The sequence below is a fragment of the Heliangelus exortis genome, chromosome 1, assembly GCF_036169615.1.
Source record: "Heliangelus exortis chromosome 1, bHelExo1.hap1, whole genome shotgun sequence".
NCBI lineage: Eukaryota > Metazoa > Chordata > Aves > Apodiformes > Trochilidae > Heliangelus > Heliangelus exortis.
In genome coordinates, this window is record NC_092422.1 from 85,765,464 (window position 1) to 85,792,929 (window position 27,466).

General features: G+C 38.8%; 1 protein-coding gene across 12 annotated transcripts in view; it reads left to right on the forward strand.

Moving 5' to 3' along the window:
* KDM6A (lysine demethylase 6A) overlaps positions 1-27,466 on the forward strand; it is a 159,549-nt gene that overhangs the window by 48,428 nt on the left and 83,655 nt on the right. The window lies entirely within an intron of this gene.

The following is a 27,466-nucleotide window of genomic DNA, read 5'->3' on the forward strand; positions in this document are numbered from 1 at the left end:
TGGGAAGGAATAACAAATGCACCAGTACAGGTTAGGAGGGGATCTACTAGAGAGCAGCCCCATGGAGAATGGGTTCCCGGTGGACATCAAGTTATCCATGGGACAGCAATTTGCCCTCATGACCAAGAAGGCCGATGGTATCCTGGGGTGCATTAAGAAGAGTGTGTGAGCAGGTTGAGGGAGGTTCTCCCCCTCTTCTCTGGCCTAGTGAGAACTCACCTAGAGTATTGCATCCAGTTCTGGGCTCCCCAGTTGATAAGAGAGGGCTATGAGAATTAAGGGATCAGAATGCCTGCCGTATCAAGAAAGACTGGGAGACCTGGGACTTTAGTCTGGAGAAGACTTCAGAATAGATCTAATTAATGTGTATAAATACACGAAGGCTGGGTGTCAACAAGGAAGGGACAACTTCTTCTCACTTGTGCCCTGTGATAAGACAAGGGGCAGTGGATTCCAGATAGAGCACAGGATGTTCCACCTCAACATGAGGAAGAATTTCTTTACTAGAAGGCTTACAGAGCCCTGGAACAGGCTCCCCAGAGAGGTTGTGGAGTCCCCTTCTCTGGAGACTTTCAAGACCCATCTGGATGCATTTCTGAGTGACTTGTCCTAGCTTTGGTCCTGCTCTGGCAGGGGGGTTGGACTTGATGATCTTCAAGGGTCCCTTCCAGTCCCTGACATTCTGTGATTCTGTGAAAGAGCATTTTAACATTTTTAACTTCTACAAACTAAAAAACCAAAGGAGACAGTATTTTTTCTTCAGGTTGGCCTTACCTTTGAGGGCCACTATACTACTTGATCTCAGCTCTGAGCTTCCTTATAAATGTGTAGATCAAAGTGAGTTTTCTGTAAGAATACCAGAGGTTTTCTTATATCTTTAATTTTTATATGCATGAAAAAGAGCCTGAAAGAATTAAAAGCCATTTTTTTCCCCAGCTGAAAACCTTACTGAAGTTGATCAATTCACAGTTGAATTACGTTTCACCTTATTAATGGATAGTGAAGGTAGTCTGGAGCTGGCAGTGGAGGGCAACTTGAATTCTGTCTAGGGAAAAAGGCCCCTTCCCTCAACTGAGAGGGATTTCTTGTTTTTAATGCCTTGTATCTTTAAGAAACCATTTAGTGAAGTATAGGGAGTCCGTGGTGTATTTTTGGTCACCCTTATATACCATCTTATATGCACTTTTTTTCCAGAAAGATACAGATGACTTAGAAGAAGGCACATTTCCTTGCTTTACTGTTATGAGTCTTTATCAGAATCTTTTTTTTCCTTAGTTCTTACAGGGTTAGATGTCATCAGTTAAGTTGTTAGAATTTGTGAGGGTAAAGAAATGGAGAGAAAAAAGGGTGTGAAGAAAGGATGGTATTTATGAGCTGTGAGGGGAGCTGTGTGAGTAACGAGAAATGGATGGAGAGTGCTGAATCACATTAAAGTTATTATATAAGGCAGGTTTGAAACCACACAAAAACAGTGTTATGAACTTAGGCAGTATCTGAAATTACTTACTGTGATGCAGTGCAAATTTCCGTAGTTGAAAGAAGTATCCTGTATCTTTTGTAAGAGAAAACTTCTAGAAGGATTGTGAGAGATTTTAGGTTGCTTTGTGTATAATTTGGCCTCCTTATGTAGTATTTTAGTCTCTGTATTTTTGCTGTTGCATGGGGTTGGTAATTGAGTATAATTTTTGTGCATCATTTATGGTATGACTCTCATTCTACTCTTCATCTTTTGTTTTTCCTTATTTAAGGAAATATGTATTTAAGTTGTTTTGTTTCATGTTTTTTCACCATCAGAGATTGTTTTCCCTCAGAGTTTCATGCTTGAGTAGTTTTGTTGGTAATTCATGAACCACGTTATTAATGCTATGTAACAGAAACAGAAAAAACACTTCAGAAAATATGTTCTGAGTGTATCTTATATTGACTGACATGAAGGTGAAAGGTTAGGAGGATGGTGTTATTGTACCACTTACCAGATCAATACTCCCCTATTTTATGGGATATTGGTTCCATTAAAAGTAATACCTGTCTGGATAGTTGCAGAAGAACTTTATTCCTAAATAGATTCCTTTTTGCAATAATGTCTGTCAACACCCACAGATCAACGTTTTTACTTTTTTTTTTTTTTTTTCCCCCGTAAAATGTCCTGCAAAATTACTGACTTCGTGCATTTTTTGTTCACAGGCACTGTGGTACTCTAACTCTGCCTTAAAAAAATATATTTGACTAGAAGTCTTATGAAGTAAATATCTCAACTTGGATAGAAGCCAAAATAACTTAATAGAGTTCTTGCATTAAGTAGTTTTCACAATGTTTCTTCTTCTGTGCCTATGCTAAATTAATCTCCCTGCTGTGCAATGTACTTCATTCTTATTTCTTTTTAAAACTCCCCTGTGTAAACATGTTAGGGAGGTGAGGAGGACCGTGGGGGATGAACAGAGAGGAAGGGCAGTTCAGGAGAGGGAGACAACAACTAGAAATGCAGGTTGTAGATTTTGATGCTACTGAGAAAATAACAATATCAAGTGTGTCTGCCATGTTTATCGGGTTTGACATATTCTGAGGAGGCAGGATTAGAAGCTCAGCAAGGAGTAAGATATTCCTCACTTTAGCCAAACATGGTGGCAGATATCTGGCACCTGGAAAAAGTCATTTTAATCATCTCATGTGGTTGTATTATAGTGCAGTTGATCGTGCTGAACTCTTTTATATAACGTCTGGGTTTGGGTGGGGCTGTATTGGCATGGTTGCCCAGGGCAAGGGAGACCTGGAAACCTTCCTCCATGGATGTGGGGCTGCAAGAGGTTTCAGTGCTCACTGGAGTGATTCCTGGGAGGGCTTCACAGAAGAGCCTGGATACCCCATACTTTGGTGGGATCTCTCTGCTTTGGCATGACACTGCTACTTAAAGCCCTTATGTGGTTTGATAATCTTGATTAATGTAGATTTGTGTCCCTTTGCAGGTAGGTGAGTGCTCACATATTGTCTGTTAGAAATTGTGAGCCTGTAGTTGTTTCAACGCAGAATTTGAATGAGTAAAACTTGTTGATGGAGGTATGTTAGGTAACAGCAAGCTCAGATATACTCATTCTCTTTAGTGTTTCTATGAGCCATCTATTACAGACATGTCTGTGGTTGGGGAATGAATATGTAGCTTTCTAGACAGGAATTTAGTCAAATCCAGGGGATTGTGAATGAGTTACAAGAAGCATGAGGACAGCAATGCCATTGTACCTCATCCTGCCCTCATCAAAAAGGTGCCTGTCTTCAGTGATTTTAATATGTGCTTCATCAAGATTACAGGGGGTACACAGATAGTTAAACTTTTCTATCTATATGTGAGTAAGTTGGGAGAATTGCTAGGGCACAGTATTGAGAAATGCACCTAGATGAACCTTGAAATTATGGAAGGTACTGTGAAAATGAATTACTTCTATATCAAGGAAGACTGTTTACTGTGGAATAGGATACTAGACCTTAGATTGACAATGCCTTAGAAAGAAAAGAAGGGTAAATCTATTAAGTTAAACCCAACTGTAGTATCTGTAGAGAAGTGCTTGGAGTGGATCAGCCAGAAAATCTGAATGTTCCTTGAATGTTTAAAGAACACTTAATCAGCGAGTGACATCCTCAAACATGAATTCAGAGAAAGACTTCGTGTCAGCTGTTGACCTTGGTTGGAAAGTTACCTAGCAGACAAGTAAATCTTTCAGGCAGTATTTGTCATTGTTATAAAAATGGTCTTAATCACATATTTCTGTGGTCAGGGTAAAACCATAAAAATTTACTAAACTCAAAGGAGGAGGATATTCAAACACCTACTTCTGTGTTCCAGTGAATTTTAAGAATATCTGGGTGTAAGTATGGTACAAACTGAATTTAGAGTTGCAAGGCTATCCTGTAGAACACTGAATTGTCTAGTTTAGAAAAATTAAATTGAAGGGTGAGAAATAAATCCTACAGATGTTCTGTGGTAAGGTAGTGTATTAGTCTGGTTCTGGAAAGCAGCTGTTTGGTACTCCCTGTCTGTGTGTACTGAACTTGAGAACTACTGTCTGAATTCTCATGTTTACTGCAGACCTTATTTGTCTCTTAAAATAAATCATTCTTGGAAATTTAATTTCTGTTTTTAAATAACAGAATTTCCTTCTGCTTTTCTCAGATAGTCCGTATAAAACTGAGGAAAATCCAGAACCATGCAGTGATTAAGAAAAAAAAAAGTGCAACTGTGTATGTGTGAGCTAGTCAAAGAAGAAGAATTTGATTTTAGTCTGTGCTGAGCCGTTAGCTTGTAACAGAAAGTGATTTTATCATGTTTCCTGTTAGGTAGACCTAAAGTGTGATTTCAGTACCACGTAATTTTTTACAGCACTTTTTTATAATTAAACCTGTGTAGATCTGTTACTAGGAGTATTCTTAATCTTGCGGCTAAAGCACTGTTAATTAGTAATGAGGGTTTTTCTCCAAAAAACCTAAAGAAACAAAAGATCATGAGTAATTTTTAAATGTGGCCTGTTGCTCGGTTTAATATTTTTAGGAACCTTCTTTTAATCTCTCTACCATTTCCATTTGATAAACCAAATGGCTTTTTTAATGTTTTCTTAATGCTGTCAAATGGGAAAACAATTAGAAAACATAAGTGCTTTAATTTTGTATGTTTTGCTGTCTCTTTTTGTCCAGACTGTAAGTCTGTTTCCCCCTTTTTAAACAGTTGGGCAAAAAACAATTATTAAACGAACTGATAACAGCAAATAAGAGAACATTTTGCACCTTAGAGGATCTGTTATAAGACAGCAATTTTCCACTTCATTGACTCACAACTGTTTTATTTTCTGCAGTAACATCAAAATACAAAGTAGTGTTTTTAGACAAAATTCATCAGAACATCCATTATTTTTTTAATTGGATACAAATGCTTAGTTAATTTGAAACAATATAGTGGTACAGGATGAGTAGAAATTGCTTGAGCAGACACCTTCCTGAAAAAAAAAATCGGAGAAAGCAGTTGGATGATTTGTGAATGCTGCTTTTTGTTCAAGTCCTTATCTTTTTAAGCTTTTTTTTAGGAGAATGGATATCCCCTATAATGATACAAATAACCCCATAATAGTCCTCAGAGAAGTAAATTTTTAAATGACACAAAAATCTTAATATAAAACATTGCCATGTAGCAACACAGGTCATACACATGAAAAACAGAAAGACAAAACCAGTCCTCTTGATCAGAGGAGACAATCATAGAAGCATGAAGAAGACTTGATCAGGAAATCAAGCTTCAAAAGTCCTCAATGAATGTGAAATTTGCTGAGGTTAAGGGCATTAATAAGAAATTGGGAGATAGATGGCCTAAAAGATGGGTAAGGTGAAAACCTGCAATTCCAGGGTTTATTTGCAAAATAAAAATCAAAATGATAGGGTAAAAATTGAATGAAATGAAATTTCAGAGAAGATGGAGAATCAGAATGTGAAAAATAAACCAGAAATTGAATAAAGATTCAGCAGCTCTGAAAGACATTGAGAAGGGAGATATTAATAATGTGTTCTATGTGCTCTTCTCTCTGAAAATAGAATGGTCATCAGCACAGTACATGGAATTCTACATTATTCCTCATTTTTGACTAAGACACCAGTTTTTAGATTGCAGTCCTTTCACTGGAAGGATCTTGATGAAGACATTCTGGTCATGTTCTGAGAAGGTATATAACTATTTTAGGACTGAGAGGGAGAGAGAAGCATGATATTACTGTGTGTTAGGGATCAGCAAATATAAAATAGAGATAAGTTTGAAAGGGATGTCCTGATTTTTAAATACTGAAGACAGTAGTTCATTGCAATGGAGATAAAAAGCATTTTAATGGGATTTAATGAGATAAGTGTTTTCAGGAGACTGTTGTGGAAAGCAGTCTGCAGATAGAGTCTGACTCTGATACAGCATGTTAATATAAAATGCAAGGTTTTATGTCCAGAAAAAGAAAATAAGAAAAGGGTAGGGAGAAAGCTGAGGAGAGAAAAAACTCTGGAAGAATGCATGAGACCGAAAAATAATAGGAGGAAGAGGGAAGTGTGGCTACTGGAAGAATCACAAGGAGTGGGGGAAGGAAAATTTGAAAATTCCCCACTGAGAATTTGAACTGTTAAGAAGAGAGAAGTAAAAGCATACTTTAAGGCTAAGAGCATATGATGAGAAGGGAAGAAGGTATACATAGAATAGTATAGGAATGGACTGTAGGAGGTCTGAAGTCAGTGTGTTGTCAGCTTTTTTTTCCCAGCAGCAACCTCCATGTCATGAATTCACCAGGCATGGTGGGAGAGATTTAAAAAAAAACCAAAAACCAGCAAACCTAAAAAACCCTCCAAACAAACAAAACCCAAGAACAAAACAAACAAAAGCCCCCAAACAAATAAAAAAACCAAACAAAAAAACAAAAAAGGAAGTTGGTAATTGTTCGGGTGAGGAGCACAGTATCACTCTGTCAAAGCACCAGGATGTCTTTTGAGGAAAGCAGAAGTTAAGAGTTTGAAGCACTCTGAGGATCACTTGGGGAGCTACCTAGTGCATAATAAAAATCTGGTAATGTTTAGAGTGGCTGAAATTACAGTAATGGGGCTGATAGAAATTAACTTTCTATCCAGAGAGACTGGGAAGTCCATGGCAAGGGGAGAAGTGAGTTAAGAGGACAGAAACTCATTTCTCAATAATTAAACAATGAAGATTTTTAAGGTATGTTGCTGTGATTGCAGCTGGTGATAGTAATTTTCTGTAACAAAAGAAAAGGGGTTTACAGGAAATGAGAACAATGGATACAGCAATTGCAGAAAGTCTTTTACTGAACTGCTGGTGAAAAATACTTCAGGACACACTTTCTGTAATTTTTGGGGTGCAGTGGGTAGGAGTAAGTGATTCTGTTGGAGAAAGCTTTTCACTTTGATTCTAAGATGTACTGGCAAAACAAAAAAAAGGGGAGGGGGAAGCAGATACAACATCATCAAAGGTAATTTTAAAGAAAAGTCTGTAAAAAAATGACAACAAAGCCCATAGCTAGCAATATCTGTTTCTACAGAGAGTAACCCATTTAAATCATGATCTTATCCCTTCGGTGTATCAAGATGGATAGAAATTTCATGTGAGAAGATACTTGAAAAGCTAGGAAAGTTGTTAAAAGAACAAGACATAACAAATTTGGAGTATGAAGGCTGCTAAATTGAAAGACAAAATTTATGAAGTGTGCACCATATAATCTATCTTTATCAAAATACTTGGTAACTTTGGTAACACTGTATTAGGTTATTTCAGAATCCCATTGGTGTGATCAGTTAGCATGATTACTCAGGGATGTTACAAAAACTGGATTGTTAGGTTTAAACTATTTGTTATTCCTCTTAAGGGTAAATGAATTACATGTACATGTTCAAAATATTTCAGAGAAAATTATTAATAATTAAACTTGAGAATGCTGGAAAGGGAATGATGGCTTTGTTACCAAAAGTATCTGGTCATCTATATAATATACAAAAAGAAGAGCAAATTAATAACTTTTGGTTTCAGAAAAAATCTTGTGCTGTTTTATGATAAAAAAAGAAAAAAAATGTTGCTTCTGTGCCACTAAAGTGAACAAATCTAAAGAAATACGCATTTTTCAACTGAAAGGAGTTGTTGAATGAATGCCACCTAGAAAGATTAAGGAGAAAATGTTTTGTATTTCATGCTATTAATTAAAGCACTATTGTTCCCTAGTTTAGAAAAGAGGACATGTTTATCCAGTTATTTCTTAAAAGGTAATAAATCCTAATACTTACAGTTTTGGATTTTGTGTACTCCAGAGCATATGTATATGTCTAAAATGCTTTCAGAGAATCTGAGAATTTCAGAGAATTCTTAGGTAGCCTCATGATGGAGAAAGAAGCAGATACTGGTTGTTACTGTTAATGCAGGCAAATAATGCAGCATGTCTAGTTGTGCAAGGTACTAATACTTATCTCTCATTAGATTGTTTAATGAAATTATGACAAGGCATAATCTCTGTACTTGAAACGAGTTAACAGTAGGTGTAAAATCTTAAAAAGAAGGGAGACTGACCAATTTAACTAATATATTTTGACACATTGCTTTTGGCCTTCAGTTAAATATGATAAATTGCCTCTTTTTTATTTATGTCTCTTTCTATTAGCTGTCAAACAAAGGAGTCCCCCTGTGCACACATAAGCCATGTACCTGTTCGAATCACAGCAAACATCACATCTTCTTAAAGAGTGTGCATGTTGCTATTTGATTAGAGATACTTTGCATTTGCACACTTAATTAGTGTATCTTTATTAATAAATGGATTGAGAGCTTTCCTGAAGAGGAGGACTTTGAGGGTGTGCTGGTCAATGAAAACAGAAACATGAGTCTGTGATGTCTGCTTGCAGCCCAGAAAGCCAACTGTGTCTGGGGCTGCATCAACAGAAGGGCTCTCAGAAGACTTCATTTGGAGTACTGTGTCCAGTTGTGGAGCCCCCAACATAGGAAGGACACAGAGCTGTTGGAGTGAGTCCAGAGGAGGGCTATGAAGATGATCAAAGGGCTGGAGCACCTCTCCTATGAAATCAGGCTGAGAATTGGGGTTGTTCAAGCTGGACAAGATGCAGCTCCATGGAGAACTTCTAGCAGCCATCCAGTACCCTAAGGGGCCTACAGCAAAGCTGGGGAGGGACTTCACTGCATGTAGCAGTAGAACAAGGGGTAGTGGCTTCAAAGTGGAAGAGGGCTGATTTAGGTTAGATATTTGGAAGAAATTATTTAGTGTGAGGGTGGTGAGACACTGGAAGATGGTGCCTGAGGAAGTTCCCCTCAGAGGAAGTGTTCAAAGCCAGGTTGGATGGGGCTTTGAGCAACCTGGTCTATTGGGAAGTGCCCCAGCCCATGGCAGGTGGGTTGGAACTAGATTATCTTTAAGGTCCCTTCCAACAGAAATCATTATATGAATCTATGCTTAGGCCACTCAACTTCTTTCATCAGTGGATTTATAAGAATTCAAAACTGGCAAACCTGTAATACACTCAGAATGTCAACAGCAGAACATGAAAGAATGTGTTTTGGGGAGAAACTTGGCTTGGGTCAGGAGAAGGAGAAAACAAGACAGTCTCAGAGGAAACATTCTCCCCTCATCCTAGATGTGGTATCTCTTTTGAAATAGTAGTTAAAATATTTTCTAATGGTGATACTTCACCCTGGAAATTCTGCAGGAATGCTGTTCTTGTACCCCTGTATGTGTTATTGCTGTCTAGAGTTCCAAATATTCTATCTGGAAATAACAGAAGTACCATCAGGACTGATGGAGAAGTCTCTTCAGAAAAGCTTTTTATACATGTTGAATTCTTCTGTTGCAGAAGTTTCCTTTGTGCAGAATAAAAAAATGTCATCCTTCATCTACTAGTACTTAGAATAATAGCATGCTTCCATTCTTCAGTCCCTGTGACAAGAATGTAGGATGTTAAAATATGAGACATGCTGAAGTCTCATATATGCTAAAATGTGAGGCATTCTGAAGAGAAACTCATCAATTCAGATTGTTCAGAGATGCATTTAGTCGAGTAGAACAGTTCTGACTTGAACAAAGGACTCATTTTTAGTAGTCAAGAATAATATTTGAATATTGATAATACTGAATGACCAAATCTTTGTTTTTCTAAATATAAACAGCAATATTGACAACGAATGTGATGCTTGCTTTTTCAGAAGTATTCTGTTGTTTGCAGAAACCACAGTAATGGTACAATTACTTAATTTTCCATATGATTGCTCTTTTGTTGCATAGAAAACAAAACACCACACTATTTTTCTTGCTTGTGGTTTGCAAATTCCCATTTTCTTCATAAACTATAGGTAGATACTATAGCTCATTAATGGATGGCATTTCTTCAGAAATGAATCTTTTACATTTTCAAGTTCTTTCTTTAAAAGATGAAATATTTGCTTAGTTTCAGAAACAAAGAATTGCTTTATTTTGCAAATTTTGAGTGTTTGAATTCGCTCTCTCCAGTTCTGACACTTCTGCTCTAGTTCTTTTTAAATACTCTTTTGAGCATATACCAAATTGAAGTATGGTGCTGCACTGTTTTTTTCCTTCTCCCAGGGGTACAGATTCACACTGTGGGTGTGGGTGGGGTGCAGTAGTTGAAGTGCCTGTGATTGCAGTGCAAATAGATGGAGAAGGCAGCAGGTGAGGAGGAGACACAGAGCTTGGGGTCTCTTTCTTAAAAAAGAGCCTGAGTTGCTTATGTGAAGCTAATAAGCTCATGCTTTGAAGAGAGGACAAATAATTTAAAATGTTTTTAGAGCAGTGTTTGAACATGATTGTCCTCTGCTCTGTGAAACACCCTTATGAGGATAAGTACTTACAGGAGGAATAGAAATCCGTTCTGTTTCTCGTGTTTACTTGTATAATCTGTAGCAAGAAGTAATCTCTGGTGTCTGCTTGCTTTTATGGAACTCATCAAATGAAATCAGTGCTGGAACCACAGAGTGCTTGAAGTGGAGGCCAGGTCTTAAAAAAATACTGGAGATTCAAATGCTAGAGCATACAAACAACAAACAAAACTTTTGAGTTTAGGTAATTTCAGGTAAAGGTGCTTAGAAGTGTATGCTTAGAAGATCTGCAGCTACCTAGAAAACCAGCAGCTCATCATCTGTTTTTATGTAACTTGCAAGTTTGTAGTAAGTAGATAGGGATTTACTAGCATTCAAAAGAACCTGGGAAAGTCAGTCACAGAATTACCTTTGTTGGAAGAGACCTTCAAGATCATTGAGTCCAACCAAACCCAGCACTGACAAGACCTTAACTGTGCCATATCCCTAAATACTATGTCTTTACAACTCTGAAATACCTCCAGGGATGGTGACTCTACCACTGCCTTGGGCAGCCTGTTCCAATGTCTGATAACACTTTTAGTGAAGAAATTCTTTTTAACATCCCATCTAAACCTCCCCTGGTGCAATATGAGCCCATTACTTCTTGTCTTGTCACTTGCAATTTCATTGAACAGACTGATCACCATTTCTTTACAACCTCCTTTAAGGTAGTTGTAGAGAGCAGTAATGTCTCCCCTCAGCTTCCTCTTCTCCAGGCTAAACAACCCCAGCTCCCTCAGCCACACCTCATAAGACTTGTGCTCCAAACCCTTCATCAGCTTTGTTGCCTTTCTTTGGACATGCTCTAGTAGCTCCATGTCCTTTCTGTATTGAGGGACCTGAAACTGCACACAGTACTCGAGGTGCAGCCTCACCAAGGCTGAGTGCAGGTGTAAGATCACTTCCCTGTTTCTTCTGGCCACCATGTTTCTGATACAAGCCAGGATGCCCCAGGCCCTCTTGGCCACCCGGGCACAGTGCTGGCTCATGTTCAGTTGGCTGTCAGTCAGCACCCCCAAATCCCTCTCTCTTGGGCAGCTCTCCAGCCTCCCCAAGCCTGTATCACTGCTGGGGGTTGGTGTGGCTGAAGTGTAGTACCAGACATTTGGCCTTACTGAAACTCATGCAATTGGCTTTAGCCCATCAGTCAAGCCTATCAACACCCCTGTGTAGAGCTTCCCTGCCCTCGGGCAGATCAACACTTCCACAGAGTTTAGTGTCTGCAAATTTACTACGGGTGCGTGCACTCTGTCCCCTTAATATTAGCTTGTTACCCTATATTATTGGCCTTGTTACCCTTAGCCACTTCTTTGAGCTGCCATATTAGAAACATTTGGCACTAATTCCTCAGCCACTGTGCAGAATAATTTTGTTTTGTACAAATTATGCCTCCCAGCTTCTGAGTGTTAAAACTCATAACTTCTACTCCTCATACTGTGCCGTTTTTCTTGTCTCATTTGCCAGAGGAATGGGGCTGATGAGAGATCTGATGTCTCAGATATGAAAGAAATAACAGTTAGTTAAGGATCTTTCACTCTGTTTTCTTCCGTCCCAGCCTAGGCTTTGTTCTGCAAGGCCAAAAAGTTGCTCAATTAAATTTTATCTGGTTTTACCAGCCGAAATAAATGTAGCTATTTTTTTCCTGGATTCCTCATTCGTTCTTTCTCTCTGGGTTACATTTTTACTTAGTGTTTTTCTTATTTCAGGCATTAGTCTAGACTCTTCTATCTGAATTTTCAAGGCCATCAGAAAAACAGCATTAAAACTCTATTACCAGAAATCATAACTACACTGATGCTGTCTAGCATGTTTCTTAGAAGTGTTGCAGGTGTTTTTTTCCTTTCTTCCCAAAGAGGGCTGGGATCCATTTCATGCATTTATCTATTGGACTCTGATCCTTGGGGTAAGACACAGATCTATTCCATGCTATCTTAATAATGTAATCTGAACTTTTTCTGGAAACAAGTAGGCTCAAAAATCTTAACTCCAGTCCTGATAAACCCTGTAGAAGGGGAGGTGGATGAAAGAGGATCCAATAAAAGGGTAGCAGGTGGGAGGGGAAAAAGGAAAGGAGGGGTTCAGTCATCTGTGCAGTTAGCTGGCGGTTTGTTTTTGGAAGAAAAAGATAAACCGATTATCATTCTGAATTAGTATTTTCATTACACCTAAGAAATGAAAATCTATGGTGGTTACACAGAAGGAGGTTGTCTTTAAATAAGGATAGTGCAGATAGTGATATTTTCTGTCTTCTGTTTTGTTTTCAAGTGCTGCAGGAAATCCATGCTTACTGCATTTTCGAGAAGTTTTCATATCACTGGTTGTGTAGAAAGTTGCATTAACTTTGCATAATGCTGCAAACTCACAATGTTTTGATGGTTTTAGAAAGCATCTGGACAAATTCAGGGAAGGAAAGTCCATTAAAAGCTATTAAGAGAAGACATGTTGTCTGGATTTAGAAACCTCTGAGCCACAGATCACTGGAGGTTAGGAGGTTATTCTTGGGAGGGAAAGGCTTAATAATGGAAAAAGTGAATGAACTTATTCTTCACAGTGACTGCAACAATAACATTTTGGAAGTTAAATGTTACTGCTTAATTGTACAATAGCCTGACCCCCTCCCCTCAGAGCATCTCCTCAGAGTTATGTTTCCATTTAGTGACATAGTCTCTACCTTTTGGAGAGCAAAGGGTGATTTTCTGATTAAATGAAATGTAATCATTGGATGTTGTCTAGAGCAGAACTACTCGGTGGAGATGTATGGGTATTTCAGTACACTTTATCCTGTTCTTGCTCTCTCTGAAATCCATAAAAATATAATAACATAGATGAAGTCATCCATCTACTTTGTACTGGAGCATTATAACCCTGTTTCAGTTCTGTCTCTGATCTCAAAATCTAGGCAAACAGAGCCCTCTGTCTGTCTGAAACTTGTAAATAAGTTCTGAAGAAAAGCTTGTATTGAAGGCATTTCCACTTGACTCAGACAGTATGCCTTTCAGAGCCATGTCAGCCTTTTTCTTTCCTAAATTTTCTTCCCTGTGCATTGAGGTCAAGTGTATTCCTTCAGAGTCTCTTCTCAGTCACAATGGCTGTAACACTGCCATCTTTTTTTATAGAAAGAGAACTTGAAGGTATTCCTTGCTGGTGGAATGACCTGGTCTTTGAATGAGGAGGAAACCAAAACAAGCATAATGAATGTCACTTCTGAGTTCAAGGCAAACATGGATGAGTGATTTCATAGGGCAACTAGTCTTGAACTAAAAATTAATATTAAGTACTGCTTTGGAAGAATAATGCAAAATAAAAATTACTCTAAAGGAATACAGTTGGTATTATGTGGTTTTTTTTTTAACTCTGCTGTTAAATGGTTTTGCTACTTCTGTTATTTCGTGTTGCCATGTAACTCCAAATTCATGTGGCATTTTTCCATGTTCCCTGTTAATTAACCTCTCTAAACCTTGATTTTTACCTTTCCCTGAGCTTCTAGTTCTAGTTACTATTCTTTGTCTTATACCCTGTACATACAAAGTGTACAAAGATGTCAATGTGTTTCTTGAGCTACTTTGATTCAGGTACAAGGAGCAAATACCAGGGGTACTAGATTCACAGAATCACAGAATTTTTTAGGTTGGAAGAGACCGCCAAGATCATCCAGTTCAACCTTTGACCAACACCAGAAGCTAGCTCCTAAACCATGTCCCTAAGGACCAAGTCCAAATGCCTGTCATGGCCTGGAAAAGTGGTCTGGGGGGTAGGTGGGGAACTGTCTGACAGACTGTACCCAGAGGATAGCAGTAAATATTTCATTCCCTGACTGGCAGTGGATCACAAGTGGACTCCCCTAGGGATCAATATTGGGCCCGATGCTGTTTACAGTCTTCTTAAGTGACCTGGATAATGGGATTAAGAGCACCCTGATGAAGTTTGCTGATGACACCAGGATGAGCGGAGAGGTTGACACCCCAGAAAGGAGAACCACCCTCCAGGATGACTTAGACTGGAGAGGTGGGATGACAGGAACTTCATGTATTTCTTTGTGGAGAAGTACAAGGTCTTGCACCTGGGAACATATAACCCAAGAATGCAACACAGGCTGGGATGCACTTAGCTAGAGAGCAGCCTTGGGGAACGTGACCTGGGGGTCCTCGTGTCCAACAGGCTCAGCATGAGTGGAAAGTGTGAAGCAGCTGCAAAGAAAGCCAACAGGATGCTGGGTTGCATCAACAAGGGCATCACAAGCAGAGACAAAGTCATCATTCTGCTCTACTTGTCACTTCTCAAGACCATACCTGAAGTACTGCACCCAGTTTTGGTCCCTGCTTTGCAAAAAGGGTGCAGACAGGCTGGAGAGAAGAGCCATGAGGACAATCAGAGGACTGGAGCACCTGCCATACGAGGAGAGTCCTGAGAACACTAAGTTTGTTCAGCCTTTAGAAGAGAAGGCTTAGGAGGGACCTTACTACCATGTTCCAGTACTTAAGGGGCAGCTACAAAGAAGATGGAGCACTCCCTGTTTACAAGGACTCACAAGGACAGGACAAGGGGCAATGGGCACAAGTTGCTTCTGGCAAGATTCTCTTTGAATGCAAGAGGAAAAGTTTTCACTCTGGGGACAGTTGGACACTGGAATGGTCTCGCAAGGGAAAGATTGGATAACCCCCATTTTGGAAAGTTTTAAGTCTCAGCTCGACAGGGTGCTGGGACACATCATAGAAACAATACTATTAGAAGGGTTGGGCCAGGTGATCCTTGAGGTCCCTTCCAACCTGACATTCTATGGTTCTGTGACTTTGTTATTTGGCTGGAACACAGTGAATCACTGAGGTATTTGATCACTGTCATGGAGCACTACTCTTTTTCCATGGTAACTCATCTGTTCTGTCTGTGAAAAGAAAGTGGTCGACAGTTTTGTAATTATTGGGAAGAATGTGATCTGCCATCTCAAAAAAGGATTACTTGTTGTAGTAGAACAGTTTCCTGTTTCTGTGCCTTGTCAGTCAAGTGTGAGATGAACAGAAATTCCTTGGTCTTGGTTATCAAACTGATCTAAATCCAGGAGTGTGACTCTTCTGAGTCACTTTCATTTTAGCAAAAGAGAGTGAAAGGTCAGTGGCAATGTGTAAGAAAAGCTTAATACATGGGTCTCATAGAGCCGAGTTACTCAGAATTCTTGATACAGGAATTCCCACTTCACTTAAATGGGAGTAAATAAAGTAGGGTTTTCTATTCTGTTCCTTTCACTCCATGTGTATTGCACAGTCAGAAGAATCCTCTGAGGGAGTTTAGGAGGTCTGAAACATGTGGTTAGCCTGAGGATTCTCTGTTTTACTGAATAGGATCTGAATTTTAGGCCTGAAGACTACTTATTGGAGGACAGTCACGCAGTAGGCCGGACACTAATCAGGTTTAAAAATGATTGAGAGGCATAGCTCTAATTTCTGTGAAATCTTAAGAGAAACTGGCAAGTGGAATATACCTACAAGTTGATGTAGAATCAGATAATTACTGCATTAAACAGTAAATACAGCATGGTCTTTCTACAGAACTTACATCCTAAAGTGCATGTGTTTGTGTATAAGAAAAGGATCAAACATAATGTCAAAAGTATGATAAAAGAGGGAAGTGGTCTACAAATCTTTTCTTCTCATGCTTCCACAAGTCATCAAGTCACAAATTAGACCTTCGAGCAGCTGAGTTCATATTCTCTTCTTTCCCCTGACATAGAAGAATCATCATAAAGAGATTTTTTTAGGCTCCCTGCCTGTCACATTCCGTTTCCTCAGTGTAGGCCATCTGTGGCTGTGGTCTTGTCTCCCAAGGAGGAAAGAAGAGGAATTAGGGAAAGAAAGCTGAGCTCTACAGTAGATGAAGAAGTAGAGAGGTACAGATTTAGCAGGAGAGAAGGCAGAGAGTAACTGACAGATCATTTGTCTAGTTTGTGCTTTTTCCTTAGTTTTTGCCTTTAGTAGTTGAAGGCTCTTAAACTCAGTAGTATATATATTCATCGAGTGGGTTGAAAATTTACTGATGACCAGTTTTCAAGTAAGAAATGATGATTTGATGGAATTGAAGTATTCTGTGGGAATGGTTGGTGGGCTGCTGCCCAGCTGCTTTGCTTTACTCTTGGCTGCTGGCCATCCTGTCAGCTCCCCCAGCTGCCTGTCATGTGGGCCTTGTCTGTTGTATCCCGGGTTGATTATATGTACATTCTAACAAATAAAATGGCAAATCAGCAATTAGAGCAGCAATTGGTGGTTACTACTAAACCAACTACTGTCTTAATAGGAAAATATTTTTCAGTAATAATTGATATCAACTAGCAATCATTGACCAATGATCTTGCATTTCACTACTTAAAAAAACCTTCTAAAACCTACCTCATTCTTACTTTAGTATCTTATATATTTTACAGTACATAAAATATATACCCCAAAATACGCTATCCAGAAACATTTTCCATTCTCAGATGTTACTAAAATAAAAATAAAATGAAAACTGAGGTGACCAGTGCGATTTGTGTTTCTGAAGACGTTACTCATAATCCCAAATGTGGGATTTTGTTCAATACGCAGTTTAGAGAACAAGCTGTTTTTATGCTAGAGCTAATGAAGCCTGGGTTGTGATGGGCTGGTGTCTGTTGTCCTTTCCCACCGCCTGTCCTTCTTTCTCCCACTTCTCTTTGTAAGTACACGTGTAATTCCTATAGTTCTCCTGCTGAAGCATCCTAAATGACATCTTGTTTCCTGTGAAATTTGGGTAGGAAAAGCACATGGTTGATCTAAATCTGTGCTAATGGGTAAAATGTCTCTTCCCAAAGAGCAGAGAGTAATCTGCTTCCTGAAAGTGGGCCTTGGTTTGGCAGCTCTTTTCTCTATCCAGCAGGTTATTTTCAGTGACACTCTTCAGGTTTTTCCTATTTGAGATGTCTTGCTTTATATCAAATTCACTTGAAGGCACCTATCAGGTTCAAGAGTTATTCAGCTGGAAAAAACATGTAAGTAGCAACAGCATTCTTAGGAAACTTTGTTAAAAATTCAACATAAAAATCTTCCACTAAGCAAGTGTTCCAAATCCATCTTTCTTGTTACTGCCCAGCACAATATGGCTTAAGATTCAAGGGAATAACCAAGGGCAATTTTTGCCACTTAATTTTTGTGTTTGTTTTCCTTCATTTTTTAATGGTTTGGTTGGGTGTATTTGACCACTTTGTAGTCATTCATGCCTTAACATATTCAGCTTGTCCACTCCCATTTTATGTGGAGTGCCTCAGGTAGAACAGCTGTGTAATTAATTATTTTAATGCTTTTTTTCCAACACGGTAATGATTCTCGAGCAGTGAGAAACCGACAGGGAAATAATGGACCTACTTGTAAACTCAGTAGGATTTGTGTCTTAGCTGGAAAGGGTTGGAAAAATGGTTAATCTAGACTGTAAAATGCAATAGTAGTATTTCTGTTTCATAAAATGTTTTGAAGATTATGGGTACAGATAGTTATGATAATTTTCTACTTAGAAAAGGGAATAAAACATTTCAATAAACTGTCCAGATGTCATCTTTCAAAAAGGATGTTTCAGTAATCAGCTGTTTCAGATCATGGCACAGATATGGAAAATGAGGAGGTAGCTGTGGCAACCAACGTGGCTTTACCAGGGGCAAGTCATGCCTGCCAAATTCAATGGCCTTTCGTGATGGGGTCATGGTGTTGGTGGACAGGAGCAGGGCAACTGATGTGATCTACCTGGACTTGTGCAGAGTGTTCAGCACTATCTCACATGACATTCTGGTCTCTAAATTGGAAAGATACAGATTTAAATGGTGGACTATTCAGAGGATAAGGAATTGGCTGGGTGGTTGCTCTTTAAGAGCTATTGTGGTCTATAGCTTGATCTCCAAATGGAGTGTTGGTTGCTGAAAAGCTCCATGTGAGTTGGCATTGTGCACTTGTAGCCCAGAAAGCCATCCAATCCTGAGCTGGTGATTCTTCCCCTCCAATACCTGACAGGGGGCCTACAGGAAAGATGGAGAAGGACTTTTTGCAAGGGCACCTTAGCAAGAAGGAAGAGTAATGGCTTTAAACTGGAAGAGGGTCAATATAGGTTAGGTATTAGGAAGAAATTCTTCAGGGTGAGGGTCATGAGACACTGGAAGAGGTTACCCAGGGAACTTGTGGCTGCCCCCTCCCTGGCAGTGTCCAAGGCCAGGCTGGATGGGACCTTGGGCACCCTGATCTAGTGGGAGGTGTCCCTGCCCATGGCAGGGGGGGTTGGAACTGGATTATCTGAAACATCCCTTCCAACCCAGACTGTTCTATGATTACATATTTCTGTGAATGTTTCTGTGCATACATCAATTGCTCTACTGTGATTGAAAGCATTTGTGAAGAAACTTAACAGTTTTTGTTAGGTCAGCATATCTAGTTGGATAAATAGAAAAGCTAAATCCTTTAATGGATATGACATAGAAGCAGTAGTCATCAGAGAAAAGCAGAGGTCTAGAAGAACTCTGAGTTTAATTTGCTTATGCTATTTGATACTGAGTTCTCATCTCAAGGGTATAGACAAAATAAGGTGCCTACAGGACAGCATTATGGGAGAATCTCTTACTCTTCTGGGAAATAAGCTGAAATACAAGCAATCCAGGTTTCTGTAGTATATTGATGAAAAAGTTCTTTGCTTTGGTCTTTACTGTTAGAACTTGCCTTCAGGACTCTTAAGACTCACTCCTAGGACCAGTGGGGGAGTCTGGACTTGGAATATTTGCTCCCAATAGAGGAGAATTGAGTTCGGGAACATTTAACCAGACTGGTTACAAGTCCATGGGACCTGATGGGACACATCAATGAGTGCTGAGGGAGCTTGCCCTTGTTACTGTGAGAGTACTCTCAGCTGAGAAAGGCCATGATGGTTGGGGAAAGTTCCAGAAGACTGAAAGAAAACAAATGTCACTCCTCTCCCCAAGGATTAGATGCAGGATCAAGGGAACTACAAGGCCAGTCAGCCTCACCCTCCGTCCTTGGGAAGGTAGATAAAATTATCTTAGAAACTATTTCCAGACATACTCAGGGTAAGCAAGTCAGAGGAACTCAGTCTGCATGGACTTACTAAGGGGAAATTATGCTTGATGAACCTGATAGCCATTTTCAACACAGTGACCAGCTTAGTGAAGGGAGTGAAAGCCATGAATATTGTTTGTGTTTACTTTTACTTACTTTTAGTAAGGCTTTCCACACAGTCTCCCATAATACACTTAGAGGCAAACTGATAAAATACAGAGTAGGTAAGTGGTCAGTGTGGTAGATTGAAAACTGGCTAACCTGAGCTCAAAGGATTGTGATTCAGCATCACAGAGTCCACCTGGACACCAGACACTTGTGGTGTACCATGTGTGTTGGTCATAGGTCCAGGGTTCTTCAGCATCTTCAGTTAATGACCTGCAGTGTGGGTTAGGGTGCACCTTTATCAAGTTTGCAGAGAATACAAAACTAGGAAGAGAGCACATAGTTGTGCTGCTTTTCAGAGGGACCTGAACAGCCTACAGGAGCCTCATGAAGGTCAAGAAAATTGCTGTTATCTGGGAGGGAACAACCCAGTGCTCCACCACCAGATGGGAGGTTGGCTGGCAAGCAGCACTGCTGTAAAGTTCTGTAAGTGCTGTAAAAGGGGTTCCTGGTGAAAAAGTTGACCATAAACCATCAATGTGCTATTGCAGCACAAATCATCCTGGGCTGCATAAGACAGAGCATCACCATCAAGTTGAGGGTGGGGATCTTTCCTCTCTGTTGAGCCCTGGTGAGACACTTGTGGCGTTCTGGGTCCAGTGCTCAGCTCCCAATTAAAATAGAGCAAGTCCAGTAAAGAACCATGAGGCTGAGTAAGGGTTTGGAACATCTGTCATCCAAAGACTAAGAGAGCTGAGGTGGTTCAGCCTGGAGAGTAGAAGGCTCAGAGCTGTCTTCTTGGGGTGTAGTAAGACTTGACGTGGGAAGTAATGAAGACAGAGCCAGACTTTTCTCAGTGGTGCCAACTGAGAGAAAGAAAGGCTTTAATCCTTGAAGGCAGTTAAAACCCCATTGGATTTGGGTGTGGACCTGCTGTAGTTGACCCCTTCTTGAGCAGAGGGTTGGACTAGATGATCTCCAAAGACGTCATCTCCATAGAGATGATCTCCTGTTATTTGTGCAAACTTTGGGCAAATCAATTTTGTTACAAAGCATCTAGTCTCAAATGTGTCTTTGTATTTGGGATCAGGAGTTTTAAAAAAAAAACAAATATTGTACAAAATAAATTAGAAGCTTTGCAATTGTTAACAGCATTCGTAATCTGTAGAGAGTATTAAATTTGGTTAGATGAATCATCTCTGTAAAAGGTCTTTCGAGGTGAATTTAATCTTTGTGTGTTGTTGCACAACACCTTTGCTCACTTGATTTGTTTCAGAAAAATACTGTTTTCTGTTAAAATACTTGAATTATTTAAGCTATTTGTACCAAGTGGAAAATGAAGATGTTTACATCATGTGAAATTTCATGAACGTCAGTGGAAGGCACATAATCAGATACCCGTAGCAACAGTCATTCTTTAGACGTTTGCTTGGCTGTTCTCATGATAAATTTGAAGAGGTACATGTCACAGCTTAGCAGTCTGGGCAGACAAAAAAACAAAGGACAGAATTATTCTCTATTAACCCCCCCACGCATACACACAAAGGGAAGATAAAAGGGGAATAAAGACTGGAAACTTGAAGTTGGAAATAAAAAAATTTAAACGGATTTACTAGAGCAGGGGAAAGGCAGTAATACATGGGATAAGGAACAAAAATACCAATGTATACAAATATATGTATTTACAACCTGATCTTGATGCCGGCAAGGATAGGTGCCTGAGGGCCCCTGCTTCCCAGCACCCGATGGATGTGGATTCTGGAGAGCAGGTGGGGGGCTGGGGGTAAAGGAGTGCAGGAGAACAGCAGCAAATGGAGGAGCGAGTGGAAAGAAAGAGAGGAAGGGGCTGCTCACCTTCCCGACCTTTATAGAGTATGGGGAGGGAGCAGACACCTCTGTGTTCTGCCTCTCTCAGAGTCTGAAAGCCCTCTTGCTTTAGCTCCTCATGTTCAAACTATGACAATACACTAGTTGTGCAGTATTCCAGTTTGCCAAGGACCTAAATTTACTTATGGATAAAGGAATACCCAGTTTACAGAGCTGCATATATTCCATCACTGATGAAGTGATTTTGAGTAATTTAATGTTGCTTTATCATTTCATCTTTCCTATTAAAAGTGTCCCCTATAAAGTGATGGTGGCAGAGTGTATTACTCAAGGGGGTTTGAAATTATTAGTATAACTTGAATTAGTTACTGTATGTGGTTTTTGATAATTCACTAGTAGTCATTTTGATGTACGTTGTCCTTTTCTGTGTAAGAAGAAGCTCTTATTCCAGAGAAGTGCTGGAAAGCCACTTGATGGACAGTGGTGGAACCAAGCTACCTCTTCAGCTTGTATAAGCAAGTTTTGCTGTGCATGCTTTAGTCTGTGAGTGAAAATGGTGGGACAGCAGTGTATCAGAGAAGCTGAAAGGTTGTTTATTCAGAGGGGTGTTACAGGGAAATGCAGCACTGGTGGTGAGATGCAAAGGCTATGGACTTTTCTGAAGAGCAGATGAGAAGAGAGCAGGATGGGGAGAAGACTAGTAATTTCAAAAATCACAAGCAAAAAAAATGAAAAATGTGCTTTTTTAAAACTTTGTGGGTGGTGTGGGATTTTTATTTTGTTTTGTTTTTTTCTGCTTCACATTCTTTTGTGTGAAAAAAAATATTTCTGACTTATATCTTAAGAAAGTTAAATTAACCATTTTTTCCTACAAGTACTGGGTTTATTTTGCCCACTTTTGCTTACTTTATGCAAATACTAACTTCTTAAAGACAAGATGAAATTACTTGGTACTTATTTACCAAGATGTTACATTAATGAATCACTTTGTATGCCAGAATATATTTTTAACAGGAACAATGACTTTTAAATATTAATTGCTTTCACATCACTGCAGGGATACAGGCACATACGCATCAACAGTTTTTTTACTATTATGATTATTTTTCAAGAGACAGGGCTGTTCAGGCTAATGATTTTTCAGGTATTGTAACATTTCTTGAAGTCCTTGAGGAAGCCAAAACTCATGATACAAGTTAGTGAAACACTCCTTATGGGGATCGCAGTATTTTTGCAGGTGGTGGGAAAATGTAGAACATGTAGATAGTACCTCTCTTTTTCATGTTTGTGCAAGTCTAAGCAAATTTTATTTGAATCCTCTCCTCTTTCTCCTGAACACTTAGAATATTTGTGACTGGAACAACTAGAGCTTGTGAGCTCCCAAAGGCATGTAGTTGTTTATGCACAAGAGCCTGAGTGGAATTTTTAATGTAGTGCATGTTCTCCTGGGAACTCTTACTGTATATTGAATAATGTCAGGAGGAACTGTTAAGCACCATAGTGTCAAAAATTTATCTTTTTTTTTTTTTTTTTTTCAGTAAAGAAATAAACATATTCACACATCTGAACATAGAAACTGTTCTTTTGCTTCGAACAGGTGGCTGCAAGACCCCGTGACCACAGGATGCAATGTAAACTGTAAAATCTTGTTTTCCTAGTTAGGTTTTTCTGAAGATCAGTGGCCTCCTGCCCACGTGTGTGGTGTGATGGGGACCAGACTCCAGGTTCTACTGTAACTTGGGCAGCTGTGGAAGGGTTTTAGAATCCTGCTGGAAGCAATTTTTTTAGTCATCGAAGACTTTTTGATTCCTGGCAGTGGTAAGCAAAGGAATAACAGTAATTAGTCCCATAAGGGTGTTGAACATCCTCTTTTTTTCTATAGTTCGTCCTTCAGCCTTACACCAGCTAACTGCACTGGGACTTGTTTTCTCCTGTTTTGATCAACTTTTTAATGAAAGAAAGGGATTATTTTACCTATTTTACCCATTTACCTGTGTCTGACCCTGCCCCTTGCAGTCTTTAAGAAGAAATGGTGTGTTTGCCTACATCTCACCGTACTTGCATGGAGGGTGCAACAGGCAGGCTGTGATGTTATTTCCTGTTTTTATTTACTTTGTACTGACCCATAGAAATTGCTGTCTCTCAAACATTTGTATGAGGCTTAAGAGGTAATACAGTGTTCTTTTGCTTACATTCCTGTGCCTCTTGTGTTAATGCATTTGTTTAGGAAGGGACGTGGGGGGATACATAGTAAGCTTGGCTGGGAAACTGATGCAGTTAAAAATAATCTTTTTTTATCTGGATATTAATAACTCGGATCAGTTCTGGCATCCAGTTGCCTGTAGTACTCTTCAGATGATTGTATCAGCAATGAGAGGCAGTGTTAGGGAATGTTTCTGAATGAGCAATGCTATGAAACTATGGCAAAAGCAGTTCCTTTTCATAGAGAGCTGGAAGGTCCTGACTGGATGCTGACTTCAGGCTGCTTTGACTCTTTAGCATCTTTTTCTACTCTGACTTCTTAAAGGTGCTTGCCAAATAGATTCTCATTTATGAAACACAGAATTAAAACACAAGTTTAGAATCTGTAACATGGTCCCCACTGCTTGTGGCAGATAATGTTGTTACTGATGCAAAACACCTGGGCACGGATGTGGTAGCTCTGCATTTCTAGAGTTGTTTTAAGATGGCCATTTGTAAGTCTGAATGTGAACGTGGCTTCTTGTTACACAGGGCAGGTGCATTTTTCTGGCCCTGTGTCTATAGATAAAGTGTAACTGTGATGGTCTCCTCTTACCTCTTTCTGCCAGAAGCACAGGCTGCATGCTTGAAGATGGAGACAAAGGCTTTGTTGTGAATTTGGCCCAAAATGGCTAGAGAACAGAGCACATGAAATGCTGAAGATCTGTTTCCATCTGCTGCTTCAAAGAGACTAAATACCTGGTATTTGGGATAATACAGGAGGACCAGGAGATGGGTGGTGTTTTCCTCATTGGTTAATTTATTCTTTATGCTTAAAACAAGCAAAACCAAAAAGTCGTCAGTATGCCTATTCACCTCAGTTATATAAAAACATACATACAGATGTATTTTTGCCTTCTGAGTTACCTGTCAATAAAATACTATGGCTTACACGTTTTATAAAATACAATTGAAATGTTCCTCGGAATTAAACAGTGCATTCAGGTACCAGAGTACTCAACTTGACAATTTAAATTGTGTTAGCATGTAAAATGGAAAGAGGTATTTGAGCCATCTAGTGGTTGGTATTAAACATTTTAACATTTTGATAATTTGTAGAAAATGCAAAAGACAATCAGCTTGAAAATGACATGTCTAATTTGTCTGCTTTTTAATAGCATAGCTATAGCATGAAAACATACAGACATTCAGCTTCAAATTTGAGGTACAGTCTGTTTCGGTTTGCAGCTTTTTTCAATTTGCTGTGGAATTTACATTAAAATTACATTATATGTTAGTAAGTAGACAGTGAGTTTTGTTACTGTGAGACATACAGAAATTTTGAGGGTTGTTAAGAAGTTCAAGAAAAGGGTTGTAATGAAATAATTTTGGTTTTTTGCTTCTTACTGAGAAATGTTTGGAGGGAGAAAAGTGGGCTTCTACTTCATCAGCTATTTATAGAAGGATTCTGAATAGAGGGATTAAATTACAAGGGTAATCTTTACTGGGAAACACGGAATGAATGTTTTTTTGTGATAAGCTTGTTCAAATAGAAGTAACACAGGCAGATGAAAATGAATTTCTTAAGTTCAGGTTTGTTTCTGGTAAGCGGAGTCACAAAATCAGAGGATGTTAAAAAAAGGACACTGCGTAGATGAAAATTTTGTATAATGATCCCTCTTGTTCCTGGCATATATTAAGCTGTTCTAGTCTTTAATATTGGCTGTTGCAAGTAGGAACTTGGCTGCATGTTGAACTTGTTGGTGTTCTGCAATAAAGGCAGAAAACAATCAACAAGCAGTGCTAATGGTTGTACATATAGAGGGACAGCTATAGTATTTCAGAACAGATGCATATTATCCATACTGACACTTCATAATTTTCACTTCAAATTTGGAATTATTGCAGAGTCTTAAATCTTGCCCTGATCTTTATTGAAAAGAAAGTGGCAGCCTAGCAGATTTTAAAAATCATTCTCAAATTCTTTGTAAGGCCAAATGAGAATGAGAGGTCATAGAACAAAGGACATAGCAGTAGTGCTTGATTTGTATTTTACTGGGGCAGGGACAACTTCATGTAAACTTGAGACACTAATTACATTTGGAAAATCACCTGCATCTTGGTCCGTCTGTGCCTTCAAAGTGAATGACTATTAACCTGTAGGATCAAAATATCATTTTAGATTGACCTTCTGAATCTGAAACTCATTTGGACTAGGAATTCTAATAGGTTTCAGAAAAGAAAATTAAATTCTTTGCAGATTGAAGAGGTTTTTGTTGTTTGGCATATTTTTGTTTGAATTTTGCAATGTGGTTCTGAAAGATTTTATTATCATTATTCTTAATCTTTATGATGATCTGGTCTTGATTGCAGTTGGTGGATGTCTGAGTTAACAAGGGACAGTTTTGTTAAGTTGGTTTCTAAAAATGAGCCTGACCCAAGCACAGTGATGTACTCTGTATTTTTCAGGCTTCCATGTTGCACAAATGAAATTATCTTTCAATCTTACTTCTTCATAGAAAATTACTTTTAAATCAAGGCATTATGTACAGTGATTTTTTGAGCTTGCCTTTCTTAATCTGTTGCTGCTTGAGCGCTCCTGGAAAGCAGGAAATACATGGGATACGGAATTAGAGATCTTTTATCTTTATGATGTCCATACTGTGTTTTTGTTCAACTAAAGAGGAATGTAGCTTCGTGGTAGTATTAAATTGTCATCTTTTATTGTTTTATGTACTTTCCCCTTCACTCCCCCGTGTACATCTTGCAGTGCCCTGATTGCTGTAGTATCTGGTGATACCACAGCATTTTTTGGAAGCTGTCCATGGCTGAAGCTGTGATCCAACTGTGTTCATGAAAGGATCTTTGGCATTTCCCTTGGTTTTAATTTGCGTTTAGAAGATGCAGATGAGCTGTAATGAAATGGCAATATTGGGTCCTGTTTCTGATGAGTTCAGGTCTTTGAACTGTGTTTCAGTTACCAGTTGTTTTCTAGGAGAAATCTGGTTATACCTCTTATATTTGTATTGGGTTTAAGGAATAACTAGGTTTCCTTTTGTGGAATTCCATAGAAGTATGACTTACTGAAGAAGTGCTTACAAGTGGAAGAGGGTTTATCTTGAACTACAGTCTTCAACAGTGGAAATTCCATCTGTTGCCCATGTGTCAGAGCTTTGTGTTCTTTGGGGTGTATTCCTGGTCTCTCAAAACTAGAATTACGTATTTAAAAAGCCTAATAATGTGTCATAGGCAGCATGTACATGTTGTCTCCATTAAATAATGAAATAGCTCTGCTAAACAGAATAAATCTATGCTGAGGCATAACAATTTAAAAGAAAAAACATTTTGTTTTTCTAATTTAGGAAATACATCATAATTATTTGTGGAATTGAATATACCACCAGCCAAACATTCATTAAACCTCTTTAGCAGTGTCACTTTAGAAACAAATACTTTTCTGTAAAAAGAAAACGGGAGGCAAATGAATATGCAGAAGGGGAATGGTGTATGTTGGGGTTTTTTTCCCCATTCTGCAAAGTAGAGAAATAGATAACAGAAATTTGATTAGCGATGAAGAAATATGATTGTCTTAGTTTTGAAACTGATGGTCTATTTTTGGTGGTCAGAAAACAGAAAATTCCATAAGCATCTTTTCATATTCATATAGTTAATATTCTGCTTTAGACACTGAAATCAGTGTATAGCTTTGTATACTTCTGTGTGAATATAAATTTTTATGACTATGAAATGGTGTTTGGTCATAAAATATTTTATATTAGATTAAATTGCTCTTTCATATCTTTCCCTGCTGTTGTACAAGTAGAACAAAGCACATCAGTTTCTCTGATGTAAAAACACTTGAATATTATTGTTGTTACAATTCCTCCAGAAATATTTTTCAGGGAATAGC